Genomic DNA, 25,876 nt, shown 5'->3' on the forward strand with positions numbered 1-25,876 from the left:
CCCCACTGACCAGTTGTGCCTTGATTTCCCCATCTACTAAATGCGTATAATAGTGCCCACCTAATAGAGTTGTCGTGAGTTTTAAATGAGTTGCTGTATGTAAAGTGCCTACTACCAATTAACTAGTACATATGTTAGATATTATTTAACAAACTTGCACATTTGTTTTGGTTTCATAGTTACATACATGTTCTAATCATAAGAAATTTACACAAAGTTTTATATTTGAAAGTAATCATGTAATTTTTAAAAGAGAAATTTAAGTCAACAATGTGGACATTGAGAGTTTTTCCCCCTTCTTTTTTCTTTAAAAGGAGTTCATACTTTACTCAAATTTGAGAATCGCTGGTCTAGAATAAACTTGGGCTTTTTTTCTCTCTCTGTACACCACTTTGTACTCTCTAATACATCATAGGTATCACTTTGCAGTCTTAAAAATTAATAAGGAGCAACCATAGTCAAGTCCAGTTGTCTTGTTAGTAAGGTTTTAGTTCAAATACTACTGGGTAAGTGAAAAAGGCAGCATGTTGCATGCAAATTTGTGGACTAGGAGTTAGAATGTCTTCAGTGACTTATGTAAACCTTTAGCAAGTTGCTTAACCACTCTTGGCCTTAGTTAGAGTGTCTTTGAAATAAAGATTGGCTCTCAGGAATTCCCTGGTGGTCCAGTGGTTAGGACTTGGGGCTTTCACTGCCATGGCCTGGGTTCAATCCCTGGTCAGGGAACTATGATCCTGCAATCCACATGGTGTGGCCAAAAAAAATGATTGGCTTTCAAGGTCTAAAATTTTATGACATTTTCAGTATACCTACTATTATATTATGATAAGTTGTTATGTATACCTAGTACTTAAAAAAGAAATGTGCCTTTCAACGGGCCAGACTTTCCTTTGGTATCATTCAGTTGGGAGTTTCTAGGTGTTTGTTCTGTCCTTTTCTCATTGTCTGGTATCAGTTTGAATACACAGTTAAATTCCCCAAAGTAGCAGAAGAGAATATAGTCAGAAGGACAAATTATAGTGATTACTTAAAGATCGTAAAATTAACTGGAAAATTCACACTTGGCTGCATAGGATTAAAGAATCATTCCTGATTTTTTTCCACTTTTTTTAACCCATCATCTTCTTTTGATGCTCTTTTGGGCACCTTTACTAGCTCTATGTCAAATGTTGTAGAAAGCACTTGTGGTAGCTGGTCTCCAAAGATGGTCTCCCTTGAATTATACCTTCTAGTATTCATACTGTTGTTCAAGATTCCTGGGCTGGCCCCATTTAACAAATAGAGTACAGTAGTGGTGATGATTTGTAATATCTAAGGCTGGATCACAAAAAAGCCTTGTAGCTTCTGCCTCAGTCTCTTAGAACTCTTGTTATAGGGGAAACAAGTAGCCACTTAAAATTTACCTTAGACCACCATGCTGTGAGAAAACTCAACCCAGGCTCGTAGAGAGGCCATAGGAAGGGACAGATGCCTGACCAGCCTACCCAGTTAAAGCGTAAATCATGTGAGTGAAGAAGCCATCTTGGATGTCCAAGGCAAGCCTTCAGATGACTTCAGCCCCATCAACTACCTGAGCAAAAGCATGAAAGTCTCCAAAATGAGAATCACCAAGCTGAAGTCAGTCAATTTACAAAACTGTGACAGAAAATAAGTTGTTTTAAGCTGTCGATTTGGCAGAAATTTGTTATGCAGTGATAGATAAGCTTGTTTAAGGACCAAAAAAATGCTCATTTTCTCTTTTGATCAAGAATATCCACTTTAGGGACTTCCCTCGAAGTCCAGTGGTTAAGACTTTGCGCTCCCAATGCAGGGGGCATGGGTTCAATCCCTGGTTGGGGACCTAAGATCCCACATGCAGCACAGCTTGGCCTAAAAAAAAAAAAAAATCTGCTTTATACCCCTCTCATACGAACTCTTTTAAATAAAATACAGCCATACCTTTTTTTCAGTAGACAAGTTCCTTCTTTGTTTCATTTTTTAAAATTTTTATTTATTTTTGGCTGAGTTGGGTCTTTGCTGCTGTGTGGGGGCTTTCTCTAGTTGCAGCAAGTGGGGGTTACTCTTCGTTGCGGTGCACGGGCTTCTCACTGCAGTAGCTTCTCTTGTTGCAAAGCACGGGCTCTAGGCGGTCAGCATTCAGTAGTTGCAGCACAAGTGCGCAGGCTTCAGTAGTTGTGGCACACAGGCTCAGTAGTTGTGGCCTGTGGGCTCTAGGGCGCAGGCTCCGTAGTTGTGGCACATGGGCTTAGTTCCTCCACAACAATTTCCTTCTTTGTTTCATTATTAAAAAAAAAATTACAAAGACATTATTTCACAGTTTCATGTCATTTCATCATCTTTTTGATGCCTGGTTTAAGATGCATTTTCCAGGAATAATTGAGTCATCATCAACATTACGAATCCTGTTGTTAACACCCATGAAAGAAACTTGCTTTAAGAAACAAAACCCAACTGCTCTTTTTATAAACATAAATGTTTGACCCTTATGACTGTAAAAGGATCAGAGAAGATTAGGAGTGGGAGAGATATTAAACAGGAGTCTATTTTAATCTGTTTTCATTATTTTTGACATTGTTTTTAACCTAGGTCATTTATTTTAAAGCAAACTTAAGTAAAATTGAAATGTCATTTAAAATGTTGGAATTTTATAACTCTAAATCCAACTATCTCTAAAAAAGAGATTGCCATTTATTTTTATACAAATGTTTTAAGAACTGACAAAGTGCTTATAAATAACAAAGTGTTTTATAATACTTAATTTCATACAGTACCCCCAAAATAAATTCTATTTAGGTCAAAGTGTTAAAATTTAAAGTTTTATTTTTAATAAAACGTAAGTTGAGGGGAAATGTTTGCTGTAAATTTAAAAGATTGATGTCAAATATTTAAAATAGCTCATACAAATTCAGAATAGAAGCAAAAGTTTAGGCTCCAATAAATGGACAAAAGAATCGAATGAACCTTTTAATAAAGAAGAAATAAAATTGTTTAATAAACAGAGACACTGGGAAAGATACTATCTACGGGCTTTCTATAATCTCTTTATTCTTTTCCTGTTTATTAATTTTGAGCAATTAAGTATTCACCTCTCTAAGCAAGTCACCAAAGCTTTTACCATTTAAAGGACTTTTTTAAAGTTTGCAATACACTTTGTTAAGGCAAAAAGTAAGAGGTAGGCCATTGGCTTAAAAATGCCAAAGACAGCATTTCTCTTATTTTTATTATGCAATTATTTAATAAAGGAGTTACCAGACTTCCAATATTCAATATATTTATATACTGGGCCTATTGTTTCCTAGATTATTCTACTCCAGTAAATTTATCCATTTTATGAGCATCTATATGTTTTGAGTCATCTTTTCCAGAAGTATGTCATTAAGAGGGTTCATGTTTATTTTTAAACAGTAACTAATAACTTTAATTTTTTGTGTTTTTTCAAACTATTGATTTATTCAACAAATATTTATTGAATGTTCTTTTTGTGTCTCTCTAAGGGGCTGGGGACACAACAGGCAAAGCAGATCCCTGCCTTCGTGAAGCACGCATTGGCATCTCAAATATTTAAACCACGAATTCACCAGTGGAGTATGAGTAGTTAGAAAAGAAAAGAATTCCAAGGATTGAGCTTTGGAACATTCCAACGTGTGGTGGTGAGAGAGATGAGGAGTAAAGGACAAAGGAAATTAAGATGCCACTAATGAGGTAAGAGAAAAAGTGGGACCATTGAGTGCCCTGAAAGCCAAGTGAAAAGAATATTTCAAGGAAAGGGGTGTAATCAGCTGTGTCAAGTGCTTTTGTGTGATCAAGTAGGATGAGAAATGAGAACAAGATTTAAAATGTGAAGGTCACTGATAACTTACCTCATGGGAGTTGGTTCAGAGAAGGGGAGAACAGAAACTGGAGACAAGTCAAAGAACAGACCAATCCAAGTATAGACAAGTCTTCTTAAGACTTCTGCTGTAACATAAAGAAGAGAATTGGAGTGGTGACTGGAGGAGAAAACAGGGTCCAGAGCCAGGAACATTTTATGATGGAAAAAAATTGTATACATAGGCTTATGGGGATGATCCCATAGAGAGTAGAAGATGGATGATGCAGAATATAGAGTGGAGAGTTGCTGGAGCCAGGTCACTGAGAAGGCAAGAGGGGATGGATTTAGTGCACAAACGGTAAACTTGGCCTTTGCTAGGAGGATGAATAGTTTATCCTCAACAGAAGAAAATGTGCTATAGATGAGTCCAGATGCAGTGAAGTGGCTAGATGTTGTGGATGAGCTTGGGGAAGTTCTCCTCTGACTGCTTCTTTTTTCTCAGTGCTATAGGAAGCAATTGTCTGCTGAGGGTGAGGATGAGGGAAAATGAAACTTTGGGAAAGGAGGGAAAGGCATGAAAAATGGGACAAATAGCACATAATAAGAAGGTAGAAACAGGTCTAGATGTATCAGTAATCACCACAACTATGAATGGAATAAACTTTCCAATCAAAAGGCAAAATTTTCAGACTGGATTGAAACAAACATTTATGCTATTTACATAAGTCAGATGTAAATTGCAAGAACAGAGAAAAACTAAAAATTAAGGATTCAAAAGGCGTACCTGTGAAATATCAAGTAAAAGAAACATGATCTAACTATATTACCAGATAAAATGACGTTAAAGAGAGTTATTACATAATGATAAAATATTCAGTTCACCAAGAAGATAAAGTAATTCTAAATTTTATGTCTCTAATAATGTAGCCTCAAAACATAATATGACAGAACCACAAAGAGATTTTTAAAAAATTTACCACCACAGTAAGAGATTTTAGCACAATTTTTGAGCAATTGAATCTTTAATTAAAATCTTTTTATAAAGTAAAACATAAACAAAAAACAAATAAAATCAGGCACAGAAGGCTTTCCTGGTCAGTTATCCAAACATTCAAGGAACAGACCAATCCAATATAACACAAACTTTTCCAGAAAACAGATGAGAAAGAATGTTCCCCAACTTGTTTTATGAGGTTAGCACAACCTTGAAACCAAAGTTAGTAAAAAACAGTACAATTTTATTTTTTAATTCAATGTGAAAAATTTTTTTAAATGAGCAAACTGATTTGCTTGATAGCAAATTTTAAACAAGATAATACATTATGATTAAGTTTATTACAAGGATGTTAGATGATTTAACATTAGAAAATATATTACTGTAATGTAATTCACTATACTAACAGTTCAAAGGAGAAAATGATATGATCATCTCAATAGTTGCAGAAAAAGCATTCTGCATAACTCTGTTCATAAAAAAAATTTAGCAAACAGAATAAAAGGGAACTTTAAAAACTGAAGTATAGGGGCTTCCCTGGTGGCACGTGGTTAAGAATCCGCCTGCCAATGCAGGGGGCACGGGTTCGAGCCCGGGTCCGGGAAGATCCCACATGCTGTGGAACAACTAAGCCCTAGCACCACAGCTACTGAGCCTGCGCTCTAGAGCCCGCGAGTGACAACTATTGAAGCCCTCATGCCTAGAGCCTGTGCTCCTCAACAAGAGACGCCACCGCAGTGGGAAGCCTGTGCACTGCAATGAAGAGGAATCCCTTCTCACCGCAACTAGAGAAAGCCCGCATGCAGCAGCGAAGATCCAGCACAGCCAAAAATAAATAAATAAAATAAATAAATTTAAAAACAAAAAACCCCCTGAAATATAGTTGATTTACAATATTGTGTTAGTTTCAGGTATACAGCAAAGTGATTCAGTTATATATAGAATTTTTTTCTGATTATTTTCCATTATAGGTTATTATAAGATATTGAATATTGTTCCTTGATACAGTAAATCCTTGTTGCTCATGTATTTTGTATATAGTAGTGTGTACCTATTAATTTCATACTCCTAATTTATCCCTCCCTCCCTTTCCCCTTTGGTAACCATAAGTTTCTTTTCTACGTCTGTGAATCTGTTTCTGTTTTGTGAATAGATTCATTTGTATTATTTATATCTTTTTATTTTGTATAAATGTTAACTCCATTTCTTTTTTCTTTTTTTTTTTTTTAAAAATATTTATTTATTTATTTGGCTGCACCGGGTCTTAGTGGCGGCATGCAGGATCTTCGTTGCAACATGCAGGATCTTTAGTTGCGGCACGTGGGATCTTTAGTTGCGGCATGAGAACTCTTAGTTTCAGCATGTGGGATCTACTTCCCTGAGCAGGGATCAAATCTGGGCCCTCTGCATTGAGAGTGCAGAATCTTAAGACACTGGACCACCAGGGAAGTCCCTGTATTATTTTTTAGATTCCACAGATAAGTGAGATCATATAATATTTGTCTTTCTCTGTCTGAGTTACTTCCCTTAGTGTGATATTCTGTAGGTCCATCCATGTTTCTGCAAATGGCAATATTCTATTCTTTTTTATGCAATATTATATGTATGTGTTATAAGTATATATATATATATATGCAATGGAAAATATATATATATATCACATCTTGTTTAGCCATTAATCTGTTGATGGACACTTCAAATAGTGTGCTGTAAATAGTGCTGCTGTAAACATTGGGGTGATGTATCCTTTCAAATTATCATTTTCATCTCTTCTGGTTATATACTCAGGAATGGGATTGCTAGATCGTATGGTAGCTCTATTTTTAGTTTTTTAAGGATCTTCCATACTGTTTTCCATAGTGGTTGCACCAATTTATATTCCCACCAACAGTGTAGGAGGGTTAAAAGGAAACGTTTTTAACTTACCTTTGGGCCTGCCCCCAGCACTTCCTAATGTAGTGTTGAAAGCATGTCCTTAAATAATGAACAGGACAAAGATGTCCTCTATTCCCATCACTGTTCAACATTGTACCTGTAGTCCTAGCTTGTGCAGTAAGGAAAGAAGGAGAAATAAAAAGTATAATGATTAAAAAGGAGGAAACAAAATTGTCATTATTCATAGATGAGATACAGTTGACTCTTGAACAACAGGGGGTGGTCAAGGGGGTTAAATGTGGAGGTTCCACTTCAACACAGTGGGACATAAGCTCTCTGTATCCATGGTTCCTCATCTGTAGGTTTAACCAACTGTGGATCACGCTGTATTATAGTATGTATTTATTGAAAAAAAAATCCATGTGTAAGTGGACCTGCACACTTCAAATCCCTGTTGTTCAAAGATCAACTGTAATTTTACATAGAAAACCCGAGAGTCCACAGATAAAGTATAAGATTTAATCAGAGTTTAGCAAGATAGCTAGATAAAAACATCAACATACAAAAGTCAATTGTATTTCTATGCAGCAGCAATGAATAGTTAAATAATTCAATTAGGAAAGATACCATTTCTTATAGTAAACCCAAGCACCAAATACCTACTAATAGAGTTAATGAAAGATAAGCAAGCTCCTTATGGAGAAAAGCGTTAACTGTATTGGAAAAGGAATTAAAGAATATCCAAATGAACATAAAGATCTTCCATAATCTTGGCTAGAAAAACTCAGTATATTAAAATTGCAATTCTCCCCCAATATATCTGTTTTTTCAATGTGATTCTAATGGTTGTCCCATCAGGATTTTTCATGGAACTAGACACATTAATTCTAAATTATCATGGAAGAGCAAGAGGTCAAGAATAGTCATGAAATTCCCAGAGAAGAAGAACAATATAAGATGATTTGCTCTTTCATATATCAAGGCTAACGTAAAGCTGTGAAAATTGTTTAACACAGGGTTAGGCAAACAGACCAAGGGAATGGAATAGAGAACACTGAAACTGACCCAGGCATAGAGGAAAAATTTGATTTGTACCAGCACTTGTATGTCAGTGGGCTGTTGTTTACATTAATTTATAAAACATCATTTTTTGAAAAAAGGAAACTGTACTTTCCTCCACAAAAATCAAGTCTAGGAAAAATGAAAGACTTACTCTGAAAGGAAAACTTGAAATTATAGGAAAATATCTTTAAAGAAGAAAACATAGGAAAATATCTTTGTAACCTTTGAATGAGGGTAGATTTATTAAATAAGACACATATAAGAATGTGAACCAAAAGAGTAAAAAATTTATCCATTTTATACTAATATTAAAACTCCTCATAATCAAAAGAAACCATGGAGGGACTGAAAAATATTAGTTGCATTGCAAAATGGTATTTGCAGTGTGTAAGCAAATGATTAGTATCCAAAAATAAAAACTGTATGAATTAATAAGAGCAGCATCCATCCAAAAGAAAAATGATAAAAAATATGTGCACAGTATTCAGCCTAGCAATACCATTCCTGTTATATGCCTCCAATACTTTTGTTTCTGAACCTATTTACACTCTTAAAAATTATTTGAAGAACCCCAAAGGGTTTTTGTTTCTGTGGGTTATATCTGTCAACATTTATTTATAAATACTTATTTCATTTCATATAACAATAATAGATAACTACATGATAACGTAAATAACATTTTTATGAAAAATAACTATATTTTCCAAAACAAAAGTGAGAAAAGTGGCATTGTTTACATTTTTTCACAAATTTCTTTAATGCCTGGCTTAATAGAGCATGGTGTCTACCTCTGAGGATGGGGGTGGGGAGTCAACTATAACAAAGAAGGGCATTTAGGAGACCTCTGAGACACTAGGATTTTATTCTTAAGCTGATGTCTGCTGCATGAGTGTTCATTTCATTAATACGATTTTAACTATGCAGACATATTTTATACAAATTTTATTTAAATATGATATAATTTAAAACATATATTTATAAGGTAATACAAATCAATTCAAAATGACAAAGCAATACTAGAAACACATTGGCTTTGAAATGGAAAGCAAGAGCTTCAGGTATGGTTTGATCCAGAGTCCATACCTACAGCTGGGGAAGAGATCATCTTCCTTCAGAGCACATAGACTACATTGGGAAAGGCTGAATACCAGAATGAAGAACCACTGAAAGAGGAAGAGTCTAGGCAGGGAAAATTAGTAAATGTCCAGAGCCACAAAACATAAAACAAGTGCCATAAATACTTCAGTTAGCATTTCTCATCTTGCACTCAACTTTTAAAATCCTTGTTTTTCCTGTTTGACTTCTGCTAACCTGGATTTCTAGCTGGAATGAAACTTACTAAGAGGTATAATTATTTTATAATATCCCTCAATTATTTTGTACCTGTAACATTCCAATTTATGCTTTAACTTTTTGCTCAAAAGATATTTTGATTCAATAATAAGCACTCCTTTTAAGTGTGGTGACATTCTGACTGAGAAATAGTTAAAATAGTGACTGCTGTGCCTTGTGTCCTTGTATTCCAGATATTTTTACAAGTCATAATTAGGATCATATTGACTTTGAATATAATTGCAACTTTAATTTATTTTGTTATCTTATTTAATTTTTCATGTTTTTCTAGTTTTAAAACTATTATAATAGACAACTTTCCCAAGCTAATTATTATTATTATTTTTTAAACAAATTAATTTTATTTATTTATTTATTTTTGGCTGTGTTGGGTCTTCGTTGCTGGGTGTGGGCTTTCTCTAGTTGAGGCGAGTGGGGGCTACTCTTTGTTGCGGTGTGTGGGCTTCTCACTGCGGTGGCTTCTCTTGTTGCAGAGCAGGGGCTCTAGGCCCATGGACTTAAGTAGTTGTGGCTCGTGAGCTCTAGAGCACAGGCTCAGTAGTTGTGGCGCATGGGTTTTGTTGCTCCACGGCATGTGGGATCTTCCCAGACCAGGGCTCAAACCCGTGTCCCATGCATTGGCAGGCAGATTCTTAACCATTGTGCCACCAGGGAAGCCCCCAAGCTAATTATTATTATTACAGTTTATCATTTCTTTTGAATAATTGTGGATTTAAATAATTTAAAATTTCCCTTTTAGGTCCAAAAGTTTTAAAGAAAATTATTCTTTTTTTAAATTTTTTAATTGAAGTATAGTTAATTTTCAATGTTGTGCCAATGTCTGCTGTATAGCAGTGACTCAGTTATACACATATGTACATTCTTTTCCATTATAGTTTATTCCAGGATATTGGATGTAGTTCCTTGTGCTATACAGTAGGATCTTGTTGTTTGTCTATTCTAAATGTAATAGTTTGCATCTACCAACCCCAAATTCCCAGTCAATTCCTCTCCCTGCCACCCTTCCGCCTTGGCAATCACAAGTCTGATCTCTATGTAAAGAAAATTATTTTTGATAGTAATCTCTCAAGACCTTAAACAGATTAAATGCTATGTAATTTAAAGTTTTGTTCATGACTCAGGGTCATTAGGAATGTAAATTACTTTGTAATAATTACAACAATTTTAAATGCAAGTAGCTGTTTGTTTCTATACTTGAGATTATTCTAACTGGTGAGTGTAAATTTTTTATGTTTTTAAAAAATTTTATTGTTTTATTGGGGTATAGTTGTTTTACAATGTTTTGTTAGTTTCTACTGTACAGTGAAGTGGAGTTCCCTGTTCTATACAGCAGGTTCTCATTAGTTATCTATTTTATACATATTAGTGTATATATGTCAATCCCAATCTCCCAATTCATCCCACCCCCCCCTTTCCTCTCTTGGGGTCCATACATTTGTTCTCTACATCTGTGTCACTGTTTCTGCCTTGCAAACCAGTTCATCTGCACCATTTTTCTAGATTCCACATATATGCGTTAATATAGGATATTTGTTTTTCTCTTTCTGACTTACTTTACTCTGTATGACAGTCTCTAGGTCCATCCACGTCTCTACAAATGACCCAATTTCATTCCTTTTTATGGCTGAGTAATATTCCATTGTATATATGGACCACATCTTCTTTATCCATTCATCTGTCGATGGGCATTTAGGTTGCTTCCATGACCTGGCTATTGTAAATAGTGCTGCAATGAACATTGGGGTGCATATATCTTTTTGAATTATGATTTTCTCAGGGTATGTGCCCAGTAGTAGGATTGATGGGTCATATGATAATTCTATTTTTAGTTTTTTAAGGAACCTCCATACTGTTCTCCATAGTGGCTGTATCAATTTACATTCCCACCAACAGTACAAGAGGTTTACCTTTTCTCCACACCCTCTCCAGCATTTATTGCTTGTAGATTTTCTGATGATGCCCATTCTAACTAATGTGAGGTGATACCTCACTGTAGTTTTGATTTGCATTTCTCTAATATTTAGTGTTGTTTAGCATGTTTTCATGTGGGTTTTTTTGCCATCTGTATGTCTTCTTTGGAGAAATGTCTATTTAGGTCTTCTGCCCACTTTTTGACTAGGTTGTTTGTTTTGGTCTTTACTCTCAACGTGAGCTTTAATTTTCTGAAGCTGTTAATATGCCAGCACCTAGCAGCAAAACTTTTCTAAGTTGTTACAACTGAAGTGCTACAAACTGATAAACTAGTTAAAAGAGTGAGATAACCATATCAAAAGTATCTGTGAATAGGCTTTGAGTAAAGTTCTCAAAATAATGAAGTACTTGAATTTTAGAGCAAAATTTTTTTTAAATTTTATTTATTTATTTCGTTGCGCCAGGTCTTAGTTGCAGCAGATGGGCTGCTTAGTTGTGGCTCGCAGGCTCCTTACTTGCGGCATGCGGGCTCCTTAGTTGTGGCATGCAAACTCTTAGTTGCGGCATGCATGTGTGATCTAGTTCCCTGACCAGGGATCAAACCTGGGCCCCCTGCATTGAGAGTGCAGAGTCTTAACTGCTGTGCCATCAGGGAAGTCCCAGAGCAAAATTTTTGATACCCCTTTTATTTTATTTTATTTATTTATTTTTTTTGTGGTACTCGGGCCTCTCAGTGCTGTGGCCTCTCCCATTGCGGAGCACAGGCTCCGGATGCGCAGGCTCAGCGGTGGGCCCAGCCACTCTGCGGCATGTGGGATCTTCCCGAACTGGGGCACGAACCCGTGTCCCCTGCATCGGCAGGTGGACTCTCAACCACTGCGCCACCAGGGAAGCCCCCGATACCCCTTTTATATCACAACAGTTTTAAAATTTTTACTTATAATTTTCCTTCTTACTGAGTTTCTAGTTATCTTTTACATAGTTAAAATTTCTAAATAATCCTATGAATGTGGATTGTTTTATAATCAGGAAAGAGTACTAAATATGAATGAAAATGCTGAATTATTTCAGTTATATATGATTTAACCACTGTAATGTTTAAATTCTATAGTTCCTACTCATAAGCTGACTTTAAGCTTTATTAATTCTTTTCTAAACTATCTGTGATTTCTGTTTAAAAAGATTCTGTTTTTAATTGTCTATCTCTTTTTCTTCAAAAATTATTTTAGTGATTTTTTACTTCTCATTTTATATTAAAACTGTTTTGTTGGTGCTCTGAAACTTTCAAAAATCTCCATTGTCTGTAGGACAAAACACAGACTACCAAAACTCTTCTCTAGTGTATTCCCAAATTACCTACCTTCTTTTACCAAGCATATCCCTGTCTAAGCTCTTTTCACATCCTATTGGTCAAGAATATGTCATTTTCAGTCCTATTTCCTGGTGAGCTTCTACTAAATTACCTGCCTGTACTAAGTGATCCACTGGTTAGATCCCTTTTCTTTATGAGACCTTTCTTGAGTTCTCCCAGCCCACACAAAACTCTCTCTTCTCTAATTATGTATGACACATTATCCTTACTGCTGACGTAGATCTTGCATGCTGTTTTGGGTTGGTACTCTTTCTAGAGTAACCTTTGGATGATTTTATATATCTATAACACTTAGTACAGTGTTTATCCATAATACCTAGAACAGTGTCTTAGTAGCTACTTGGTAAGGATATAAAAATGGGTGGGTTCTTTTCATTTAAAGTACACACCAATAGTCTACCTGGGAGAGTTCTTGTCCTTTCATGCTGAAGTGGTGTGGGTTCCCTTTTGGCGAGGAATCCTTGCAGGCAGAATACTGTGAGTACACGTTTTTACCAGGAAAGCAAAATACAGACTGCGAGCCAAAACTCAAGTAATTCTGGCCAAAGACATAAATAGCCAAATTCCTTCATAAATAGTTTCCTAGAAGCCATTTGCATTGACTGTGCTTTGCTCCAGCCTCCTTTAAAAGTGTAAATCTTTAAAACTGTGGTGAATCTAATCATTGCAGACAAATAGCTTGGAGTAGTAGTGTTTAACTGTTGGCTAAAATCATCTAGATTATTGCTTCAGTAATTCAGTGCAGTTTGGAAAGTCACAATTCATTTTCTTCAGATATGTGGTTGAAAGTACACATCTTTTTAGAACTGGAGTACCTTCTAATTTCTGAACAGCCTTTCCTCAAGTGTGGAATTTGTTGAACCTAGGGTGCAGAAGTAATTAAAAAAATATGTGAGTGTCATTGTATAGTGATTAAAGAGTCAATGGAAACAGCATTTTTCCTTAATGTGTACATTGATCAGAAAGTTGAATTCCTAAACTGGGTTAAAGACATTCATATCTATAAATACCCAGAGGTGTACAATCAAAATCAAATAAACAAGCATTTATTAATTGCAAGCCAAGCCTTACATGGGGTGAAAAGAAATCTAAGCCATAATCTTTGTTTCTTAAAGTTTTCAATCTAAATAAGTAGCTATAGGTAGATAAAGTGTTATTTATTGAATGAATTCATGACAGAATAAAGCAGTACATCATACTTGCCAAAGAATGATACAACAAAAATATTATCACCAGAGAGAAAGGGAGAGGAAGTTCCTTCAGGCTGGGATGAGTATAGAAAGCTGTATGAAAGTAAACTCAAAAGTTGTACTTGAAGAATGGGTGGACTTTGAATAAGGGAAGAAGAGAGAAAAAGACATTCTTGGAGATGAGGAATGAGAACAATGTGAACAGGGCCATGGAGTCAAAGCCATTTTAGGAGGAGAGGGAGTAAATTGGTTATTCAGAGAGGTGAAAAATTATAGATTACACTAGGAACAGAGTTTGGAGTCAGATTGTAGAAGAGTGTGAATGCCAGATTAAGGACGAAGGACTTAACCTTATAAGCAGTGAGGAGCCATTTAGGGAAGATTTTGATAAAAGAAACAGCTTAATCCAAGTTGAGTTTTAGGAAGATTAATTTATTAGCTATGTGCCATTTGAAGAAGAAGGCAAAGAGTCAGGGTAATGTGAAGAGGTTTAGAAGACTAATAAAGCAGTTCAAGTGTGAAGTAGAACAGAGGACATATGTAATTTTTCTGTTCAGCATCCCCTCTTTTCTGATTCAGTGGTTTAGGTGGAGATGACACCATTCTCCCTCAAGAGCTATAGGTAGGCAGATGACCCTGATGTGCTCAATTAAAGGAGTCCATTCCTCTGGTCATAATTATTGGTTCATGAATGGGCACACACTCTAAACAGAGCCAATTAGCATTATCTCTAGAGCTTTTTTTGCTAGGCCTATCAGGAAAGATACCCTCTTCTTCAAGGATCCTAACATTGTCAGTGGTCATCTTTCCTGTCACATTGTGTGGTTGCCGGCCTCCAAGATGGTCCTCAGTATTCCCTCCTGATGGTCATGTCCTGTATAATCTCCTTCCATATTGTATTAGAGCTGGTCTGTATTAGCAGTCCCCAACCTTTTTGGCCCCAGGGACCAGTTTCATGGAAGACAGTTTTTCCACGGACCGGGGTGGATGGTTCCGGAATGATTCAAGCACATTACGTTTATTGTGCACTTTATTTCTACTATTATTACGTTGTAATATGTAATGAAATAATTATACAACTCACCATAATGCAGAATCAGTGGGAGCCCTAAGCTTGTTTTCACTTGCCACTCACTGATAGGGTTTTTTTTTTTTTTTTTTTTTTTTGCGGTATGCGGGCTTCTCACTGTTGTGGCCTCTCCCGTTGCGGAGCACAGGCTCCGGACGCGCAGGCTCAGCGGCCATGGCTCACGGGCGCAGCCGCTCCGCGGCATGTGGGATCCTCCCAGACTGGGGCACGAACCCGTGTCCCCTGCATCGGCAGGCGGACTCTCAACCACTTGCGCCACCAGGGAAGCCCACTGATAGGGTTTTGATACGAGTCTGCAAGCAATTCATTTATTATGGTCTCTGCAGTCAAACCTCTCTGCTGATGATAATCTATATTTGCAGCCGCTCCCCAGCGCTAGCATCACTGCCTCAGCTCCACCTCAGACCATCAGGCATTAGATTCTCATAAGGAGGGCGCAACCTTAGATCCCTCGCATGCGCAGTTCACAGCAGGATTCATGCTCCTGTGAGAATCTAATGCTACTGCTGATCTGACAGGAGGTGGAGTTCAGGAGGTAATGGGAGTGATGGGAGATGAAGCTTCGCTCGCTCGCCTGCTATGCACCTCCTGCTGTGTAGCCTAACAGGCCATGGACCGGTACCAGTCCATGGCCCAGGGGTTGGGGACCCCTGGTCTATACGATGAATGAGTATACAGCAGAAGTGATGCTGTATTATCAGTGAAACTGGGTAGGGACAGAAGCTATAGATTCCAAAGTGGAATCAAGTCTTGGTAAATCAAGACACTTTTTAGATGGAAGGGAACACAGAGATTTTTAGTTTGACAAACAGTTATATCATTAACAGATGTAGCAATGTCTGGAAAGGGGATTTGTTGTTGTTGTGGGAGATGGACAGGAGGAGGTAAAGAAATTATTTTCAGGTTGAGACTCTGGATAGCAGCATTAGGAACCATGGCTGGTATTTATAGAAATAGATTGTCTCACAAAATAGTGAGTTCTCTGTCACTGTATGATTCCTTATTGAGAATGTTAGAGACTGGACTTATTATAATAATATAGCATCTAAGGTCACATCCAAGCAGATGATTTGATTTCTACTAGTTGTTAGACACACACTCAAAAGAAGGGATACTAAAAATAAGTGGAGGCGATAGCCATAATCGCTCCTACCATAGAGCTCTTAACAGTTTTTTCCCTTGTTTCTCACTTGTTGCATCAGGTGAATTATAATCTCTGTTGGATCATACCGAGTTCAGTAGACAGACTGGAACCAGGATCAGGGGACTCGTCACAGCCATCTCTCAACTTTGCAAATTACTTTGGTTCCATTCTCACTTGATTCTGTGCTGTATAAAACTGGCCATCTCAGAAAATACTCAGAAAAACAGAGAAAACCAAAAGATACCCCAGCAAATTGACAAACCTATATGTCTTCTTTCTATTAGAAATGATTTTATGTCCTGTAAATATCTTTCCTATATTGCTCAATACACTCAAATCCCCCTTTTCCTTAATTTTCTTTTCTTTTTAAAAAAGATATCATCTATTCCTTGTTTCTGAAAAATTTTCCATTTTCTTTAACATAACCCCAAAGCAAACAAAATACATTGCTTGGAGAAAATAAAACAAAAATGTGGAACGAGGAAATTAGACTAGACAATTCTGAAGATTCCTTTTAGCTCATAAATGTAAATAGCAATCTTAGTATTGATATTTTGTATTCAACAGCACTGAACTCCTTTAGTAATAGTTTAAAATTTTTTAAATGACACAATTATACAAACTATGTTTTTCAATACTTTTTCATTAGATTGTTGTAAAATTCTGTGAACATTTAAAAGGCATTTATGGGCTTGAAAAAGCTAACGTGCTTCTCTATTAAGCATCTTATTCATAAGAAGCCAAATCTTGATATTCAATAGGATTTGTGAAAAACAGCAAACAAGGAAGTGGGACAATGAGAAGAAAACAGGTTCATCAGATTCTTGCCTCATTCTCAGCCTCCCTTTACTCCTTACCTTGGATTCACTGAGTACTTTTTCTTTCAAGTCTGGAAAAATCTCTCCTGCTTGCGTGATCTGGTAGATGACTACTCTGGAGATTTATTATTTACTTTGCTTGCATCCAGTTGAATATTTTAATGAAAAATAGAGCCTTCCTTAGAAAATATTTGTTTTGACAAGTGGGAAAGGATTAGCAAAAGCATTGATAATTTGAGTGATTTTATAAAACCACACAGCAGAGTTTTTCATCACTGGAAAGACTTAACATATTAAGGTTTTCTTATGCCATCTAGGAACAACAGAAAGACCAAGCTGATACAATTTTCACTCATCAATTATTTGATGAAAACAAGGGAATTCCCGGTCAGCCATTTTTAAGTACCCTGCAAGGCTAAAGGGGCTATTTGACTTTTAAATTCTGTTGTAAACAAATGCAAACCAAGACCCAAATCATGGGTCAGTTGGCCTCAAAATTTTCCCTTCTTGATGTTCTTTTCCTGTGTCCCTCCCTGCAGCCTCCCTCCTCTTATTGACAGTTCTTCTTACCATAAGCTATTATGATATAGAAGGTATTATCTTTCCAGATAAAGGCAGAATGCCAACGTGGGAGGCAGAATTTTGGCAGTATTCTGAATTTTCTGAAAGACAATGTTCATTCTTCTTCCTTTATCCCCTTAGAAGTGAGAAATAAATCTCACTAGCCTTAATGGAACAAATTTAGCTCAGCTCTCAACAAACAATGTGTACTTTTTTTTCTATAGTCACTTCAGGGGAAGATTCCTGAGCCTTCATTGTACAAGACTGTTTTAAAAATATTTTTCTCTTTCTTTTGGTATGACTTGTGCAGTATACAAATGTAACTGAGTAATAAAATTTTAGTTTTCATGTTGCAAATCTGGCTGCCCTAATTTAAAAGTATATGTTGAATGATGAAAATTAAGCATTTAGTTGCCAAGGGAAAAAGAAAATTCTGTCTTAAAATTGTTTAACTACACAAGCTTGGTGTCTTTACCACTCATATTTTCCATCCAGAAAGTTGTCGGGAAAACCATTCCCCCTCTACTAGAGATATTGCACAAACGTAATGAAAACCTAAAATAATTTTGGTTTTCACTGCCCTTTTCTTATGAATTAGTCACAGTTTCTGTTTTATTCCTTGAAAAGAACAAAAGGATGGATTTTGTCAAAAGATTACTATGAAGAAGGAAATGTGGTTTGGGATTGACTAATAGAGATATGAGAATAAGGTAAGATACTAGCTATATGAAAACAATTGGCCTTAAAGAAAATTCAGAAAGACTTGATTTGCCTTGTACAGATAAAGACATATTTTATTTTATAGCCTATGTGATGCAGATTTAGGAAACTTTAGTAGGTATGGCATTTAAGTATGCCTAAAACTTAGGCACTAACTGGCTATTCTATATTTGAATTTCAAGTTTTTAAAACAATATTCAATGAATTTTACACTAGATTTACTTTTTGGTAGATTAAAAAATAATTTTTTAAAAGGAAGAAGTGGTGTCTCTTAATTTGAAAGCATGTCTCACTATCTTGACTAATCCATGGGATTTTAATGATTATTCTGGGGTTGCTTTTGCTAGAGATAATGCTTAACTTTTATCCATAATGTCCAGGGATCTGAAAACCAAGGAAGTCATGGTGGTGACTGATGGGTGTGTCAGACTGTTTGTGTCTGTCCCAATAGAATGAAGTATTTAGTATTAGTAGTCATGGAACAAGGTCCAGAGGTGAGTTTTCAAGTGGATGTTTTCCCAACACTATTACACACCTCACCCCTTTGGTAACCTGAAGCAAGATCAGATTTACTGCCTTTGGCTGGTGAGCTTGTTAAGCCAAGAATGAGGATTTCTGCAGAGAATAGAGAGATTTGCTCTGTTGTGAGTCTCTGGACTCTTCACCAACCCTTCCAGTGGCACAAATGCACACCCTTCATCACAAAGGAGACCAAACACAAGAGTGTAGAAAGATCAGTGCCAAGCTCTCAGCATGACACAGTGGCTACAAAGTCAAGAAGCCTTGGATCTCAGACCTGTTCTGCCACCTACAAGTGTGTGATTCTGGAACAGCCTCCCCTCTCTGGCCTCAGTGGTGTCTACAAAATGAGATTCATGGGGGATTTATGATATGAACTTACGCTACATATTTAGAATAACAGACATTATTTTGGATTAGGAATATGTAGACATTAGAATGTGATCTTATAAACTCTGCTTCTTATGAGAGATGGATTTTGTATGAAAAGTTGTGTGATGGGGTATTAACATTTTGGCACCAGTTCATTGACAGCCAGGACCAGAATAAGTGCCTCGTTCCTGCCAGAATGTGAGGCTTTATGAGGAAAGTGATAATTTTAGTAGCCTTAGTTCATTATTAATGACATCCCTTCTGGCAACACTACCTACTGCCTAGCTTTTTTCTAGAGCCAAATTTTAGGAATATGTGTAACCACCCACTCTCTCTTCAATTGCTTGGAACCTAAATACTTTTCCCTAAAGTAATTAGTCTGTTTTTTCTCTATGGAAGGTTTTGGGATTTTTTTCCTTATCCTTGGTAGCCTGAAAATTCACCAAGTTTGAATAGGTGTAGATTCCTGAGCTCCCCCACTCCCTAATTCATCTTAGAAAGCCCTTTGATCTGAAGTCTAGTATTTTTCTCTAGCTCCAGGAAATTTTCTTTTATATCTATTTTCACATTTCCATTCCATGCTTCTGAGGACTTACATGAGAGGTATTTCAAATTATCTAGATCTCTTTTCCATGTCCCTTAACTTTTCTTTAACATTTTCCTTTTTTTTTTTGTACTGCATTCTGGGAGGAATCCTCAGTTTAGTCTTTTAGTTCTGGAAGTTAGTCCTTAACTATATCTTTTCTGGAATTCAGTTCCTCTACTAATAAATTTTTTTTTCCTTTTTGAATCCTGAATGTAAAGAGTTGTCTAGGGCCATACCACCCTGAATGTGCCCGATCTTGTCTGAGTGTAAAGAGTTGACTTAATTATAACACCTTAGTTCATAGTGCAATGTTATCATTTGTCCAGATAAGAATCTTGTTTCACTCATTTATTTTTCTAAACTTCATCCCTGATTTGCATTTTCATTTTCCCCACCACTGTTTCTATTTAGTATATTTGATATGTGTTCTTAAATATGCATGTATTCTTGCATGCCCAAAGGTATTTTGTTGTCTTCTGTGTGTGATTTTCTCCTATATTATACAATATTGTGCTATGCAGTTTTAAAAATTTTTGGCAGTAATAGTTTTAATTCCTAAGAACTCCAATTGTTCTCTTTTTTATAGCAGTCATATTTTTGCTCATGAATGTAGTATCGTCTCAAATCTCTCCAAATATATGTTATACTTATTTTAAGGTCTTATTCTGTTGCCCCTATTAATTTTCTGTAGGTTTTAGTTCTGTTATTTGAATCAGATGATCCTTCACAATAGTGTTAATTTTCCTTAAATACTTGGTGAGGATTATCTGTTCTTATTGTTGGTAAGGTCTGTTTCCTTGACCAGATGAGAATCCCTGTTTACTTGTCTTTTAATGCATGTTCCACTTTTGCTGCTAAAGGAAGAGCACAGTGGAATGTGGGCCCAGAGTGCTGCTGTATTAGTTTCCTAGGGCTTCCTTAACAAAGTACCCCAAATTAGGTGGCTTTAAACAATAGAAATTTATTCTTTCACAGTTCTGGAGGCTAAAAGTCCAAAATCAAGGTGTTGGCAAGTCCATACAATCTCCAAGCCCTAGGAGAAGATCCTTCTTTGCTTCTTCCAGCTTCTGGTAGCCCGAGGCACTGCTTGGCTGTGATAGCATAAATCCATGCTCTGCCTTTGTCTTCACATGGTCATCCGCCCTCTGTGTCTATGTGTCTCTTTGTATTCACATGGTGTTTTCCTCTCTCTGTCTCTCTCCTCTTCTTATAAGGACATATAAATCATATTGGATTAAGGGCCCACCATACTTCATTAGAACCTTATCTTAACTAATTATACCTTCAATGACCTGTTTCCAAATAAGGTCGTGTTTTGATGTACTAGGGATTAGGACTTCAACATATCTTTTTGAGGGATACAATTTAACCTGTAACAGTGGGTAAGTAGCTTGTTCACTGAGTAAAAGTGGGCTTCCTATCCTTACCTTGCACATTGTCCCTCTCCATTCCCAGAAGCTACTCTGGGAGTCTCTGCTTCCAGAACACCCAGTTTAGAGACCTGTACATGACAGTTTACCCTAGTGGCAAATGCTAGAGTCAGGATGCCCTTTTTTTTCCTGCCCTCTGCTGTCACTGTGGAAGTCTTGCTGGACTCTGCTTCTCAGGCCCCAGAACTTAAGCCAGGAGCCTTTCCCAAAGCCTTTTAGCTTGGTTTGTAAATGAGGTGCAGCCAACTGCACAGATCTTTGCTCAAAGGGTTACTGGCTAGATCTTCTGACTGGTCCTTTAATGACTCATCCAATGATTTCTCCAGGACTGATTTGGTTTGATGAGCTCAGAGCATAAAACTCATTCAGGATTTTCTTAGGAACTTTTGCTTCCTTTTGCAATAGCTTCTACTGGGAACTTGTGTTGCAGTTTCTCCTACTCATTTCTCTGTAAATCTGCTTTCTCCCCTCCCCAAACACTATTTGTGTACTGGAAATTCCTCACATTTTCTGGTCCACTGATGCCATGCTTTTCTGTTTTTTTCTGTTTGTTATGGATCCTTCTTTAACCATATCTTTCCTTTAAATGTCAGTGGTATTTAGATGGGAAAGAGATACATGTATGTGTTTACTCTGCCATAAATATATGGTGTAAGGTATTAGTCTAAACTGGGGATAACTAAACTTTTTCTGCAAAGGACCAGAGAGTAAATATTATAGGCTTTGTAGGCTATAAAATCTCTGTTGCAACTACTCAACACTGCTGTTTTAGTGCAAAAGCAGCCTAGACAATATGTAAATGACTGGAAGTGGCTGTGTTTCAATAAAACTTGACTTACAAAAATAGGCAGTGGGCCAGGTTTGACCTATCCCTGAAACCAGTGGTTCTCAAACTTATCATGCATCAGAATCTCTAGAAGGACTTGATAAAACATAGATTGCTCTCCTCACCTCCAGTTTCTGACTCAGTAGGTCTGGAGTGGGGGCGGGGGTGTCCCAGAATTTGCATTTTTAATAAGCTCCCAGGTGATGCTGATACTACTGGTCTGTGAACCACACTTTGAGAAACACAGATCTAAATAACTTCTGTTTCCTAAACACCACCATCTCAACCATTTATTGATAATACAACTGTGTTCCTTGTTCATTTGTTCATTAATTCAACAAATATTTTATTGAGTTTCTCCTAATGCCAGGCTCTGTTCTAGGTTGTGAGAATATTGTCATAAATTAGACAATGGCTCTGTTCTCATGTGTGGGGAAACTAGACAACCAGACAAACACAAGTACACCTATAAAAGATATAACATTGGATAGTAATAAGAACTTCTTAAATAAAGCCATGGGAAAGGGGAGAGTGGTACAAGAACAGAACTATTTTAGATAGGATAGTCAGGGGAGACCACTTGGAAGAGATGCCATCTGAATATAGATGTAATGATGTAAAAGAATGAATCTTGAGAAAGGTAGAGCATTCCCAGCAGAAAAAATAGCAAGTATGAAGGCCTTAGGGTAGAAATGAGTTTGTGTTTGAGAAAAAGCAAGGGGACCAGTGTAATTGGAGTGATTTGCGTAAGGTAAAGAGTGGCAGGAGTTAAATTCAGAAAAGTGGGCACGGTGCAGATGTTTTAGGGATTTGTATCCCATAATAAAGAGTTTGCATTTTATCCTGTGTTATGGGAAGACATTGGAGATTTCTGTGCAGAGGAATGACATGATAACATTTAGAGTTTTGAAGCATCACATTGGGTGGGAAATACTTTGTGGGAGTGGTGGTGGTGGCAGGGGATGAAGATGGGGGTGGGAGCAGAAAGACCTGTTGGGAGGTTTCAAGAATTCTAGGAGAAGGACTATAGTTTTTTAAACCAAGATGATTTTAATGATGAGACACAGTTGGATGCAGAATATATTCTGATGGTGGAACCAGTAGGATTTGCTAATATATTTGATGTGGAAAGTGAGGTAAAGAGCAGTATTGAAGGTAGCTTCTAAGTGTCTGTTTTGAACAGCTGGGTGGAGATGGGTAGGAAATTAAGATTTCATTTTTAGAACTTAATGTTTGAGATGCTTTTTAGACATTCAAGTGAAGTTGTCAGGAAAAGAGATGTAATAGTCTGGAGCTCAGATGAAAGGTCAAGGCTAGGGATATTAGTTTGGAACTGATCAAGATACTTTTGATGTTTTATATTTAAGACCATAGACTGAAGGAGATCACCTGCATTGTGGGTGTAGATAAAGAAGAGCGGGGGTCCACAAGTTAACGCTACTAACATCAAGATGATGGGGAAAGGAAGAGGAGCCAGAAAAGGAAAGAGAGAAGGCATGTCAGAGAGTATGGTTTCCCAGAAGCCAAGTAAAGAAAATGTTTCAAGAAAGAAAGTCATCTCAGTTAAATGTTACTGGGTGAGCAAGTAAGATGAGGACTGAGACTTGATCACTTTGTGATCTTGACAAGAGAACCTGCAGTGGAACAGTGAGGGATAAAGCTGTTAAGAATAGAAGAGAAAATGGAAGAAGAGGACACAGAGACACTGACTACAGTCAGCTCTCTCTACGGATTTCTGCTTCTGGTGGTGCTTCCCTAAGTTTTATGTATGAATTCTGAGAACAACTAGAAAAGCAAGACTAATTACAAAATCTCTTTACCTGAAGGTATTGGATATGTAACAAAATGGTGAAAAACATTAAGTTTTGGAAGAGGACAGAAACCCAGAAAGGTAAAACCAACACTGAGGTCTACTTTTCCATTAGGAGATTATGAAGATGTAGTTGAGAGGCTGAGAAAGTGAACAGCACCTTTAACAGATTCAAGAGACTAACAGGACAAAATATGTAATCCAGAGTGTGCCAACGGGGAGAACCAGGTAGTCATCTTCCACCAGGCTTTGAGTTGGAATCCCAAGAACCTAACCCTTGGAATAAGTGTGAATCAGAAGTAGTTCAAGTTTGGCAGGGAGTGATGCCCAGCTTCAAATAAACTCAGTCCTTAAAACTGAATTAAGGAAACCTCACATTGCTAGTGCCCCTTAACTACCTGCCAGAAGAAAACATAAATTCTTGAGTAAGAAAGATAACATCATTCTAGGCCTCAAATCATTTTACAGTGTCTTAATATACAGTGTTTGACACTCAATAAAATAACCAGTCATATTAGGAGGTTAAATGACATGAGTGAAAACAAAGGAAAAAAACCCAAAACCCTAACAGTAGAAACAGACTCAAAGGAGCATCAGATAATGGACTTATCTTTAAGATTCTTACTTTGCTCAAGGAGATTAAAGTTATATTAGGAAATCTGCCAGAAAATTGGAAGCTAGAAAAAAAACCCTGAAATTTCTAAAGCTGAATTTACCTGAAATTAAAAACTCAGTGGATGGATTTAATAACATTAGACATAGTTGAAGATAGAATTAGTGAACTAGGAGATAGGTAAAAATGATTATAAGAATGATATATAAAGAAAAAAAGGAATGGAAAATACAAAGAGAAGGTTATGAAATAAGAGCGTGAAAATGAACAAATGAAGCGTAAATCAAAATGGAGTCAGGAAGCCATGAAGGGAGGGCTCTCATGCACATATCACTCACCCCAGCTTACAGACCCCAGAAGGAAGAAAGAAGATTTCCTTCTGATCCAGCAACAAGCTTCCCACTTCTTGCAGCCAGTTAAAAAACAAAACAAAGCAAAACCCGCCACAGCCCTCCCCAGTTTCCTCCTAAAACATAATAAAAGCTGACCTTCCCTTTGTCTCCTTAGATTTGCTTATGGCTTGTTATAGTTTGCTTGTCCCAAATTGCAATTTCTCTGCTGTTATAGCATTTGGCTCATTTTAGCTAGTTAAGACCTTGTTATTTCATTTTTAAGGTTGACAGGAAGTAGAGTGTGAACATCTAGCATGAATAATTGGAGTCTTGGAAGAAGCAAGGGAAAGAGAAAATGGTACACAAGCAATATTTGAAAAGACAATGGCTGAGAATTTTCCAAGCTTGTTCATGAATATCAAATCACAGATTCAAGAAACACTACAAAATCCAACTAAGATAACTGAAAGGATAAACCACACTTAGCCTAACAATAGCAAAAGGACTGAAAACTAAGCCAAAAAGAAAAAAAAAAAAATCACAAACTAGCCACAGGAACCTCATGAAGCAACAGTTAGAATGAGATTTCTCTTTTTTCATCAGAAACAATGGAACTTTCTACAAAGTTTAGAAAGAAAATAACTGCCAAGCTAGATTTCTGAACATCTAAAAAAAAATCCGTCAGTAATGAAATAAAGACATTTTCAGACCAAAAACTTGTGAAGAAAAGAATTTTTTCCAGCAGACATGAATTATGCACTGAAAGGAACACTAAAGATTTTTTTTTCAGGTAGTGGAAAAAATGAAACCAGACGGGAACTAGGAGATGCAGAAAAGAATAAAGAACAACCAAAGGGTAAATGTGTATAAACCTAAATGACTGTATAATACAGTAGTTATAATTTCTTTTGGGTCTAAATATATATAGAATTAAAATACACAAAAACAGAGAGAAACAAGTTTCTCACATTGTATTAGGAAAGGTAAAAGTGACAGTTAATGTTGGGTTTTGCTAAATTGTGTAATCTCTAGAGTAACTTCTAAAAATAGTAAAAAAAATGTATAACTGTTATAGAGGGGAAAACTGGAATAATAAATATTCTGAATCAGAAAAATGCTATATAATAAAGACATTAAAAACATAGAACTTGGTGAGGAAATAGGTAGCACACAGTAAAATGGTAGAATGAAGTCCAAACATGTCAATAATTACATTAAATATATATGGCCTAAATGCTCATTAAAAACAAATATTACCAGACTGAATTTAAAAATGACAACTATATGCTGCTCTCAGAAGACATACCTAAAACTATGGGAAAACAGAAAGGTTGAAAGTAATAGGATGGGGAAATATATGCTGTCCAAATACTAATCCAAAGAAAGTTGAATAGATAAATTAATATCAAAGTAAGCAAATATTAAAATTTTGTTTTAAAGTTTTACAGAGAAATGGGTCAAGAACTAAAGGGAGACATTGATTCAAA

At 36.5% G+C, this 25,876-nt stretch overlaps 1 long non-coding RNA gene across 1 annotated transcript in view; it reads left to right on the forward strand.

Moving 5' to 3' along the window:
• The first annotated feature begins 3,582 nt into the window (after positions 1-3,582).
• Positions 3,583-25,876, forward strand: part of LOC309810075 — a 352,203-nt gene continuing 329,909 nt past the window's right edge. The window contains exon 1 of the long non-coding RNA XR_014294935.1: positions 3,583-3,702. This is a non-coding gene — a long non-coding RNA (uncharacterized lncRNA). The remainder of the gene's footprint in view (positions 3,703-25,876) is intronic.

The sequence above is a fragment of the Mesoplodon mirus genome (genome assembly GCF_964341445.2).
Source record: "Mesoplodon mirus genome assembly, chromosome: 9".
NCBI lineage: Eukaryota > Metazoa > Chordata > Mammalia > Artiodactyla > Ziphiidae > Mesoplodon > Mesoplodon mirus.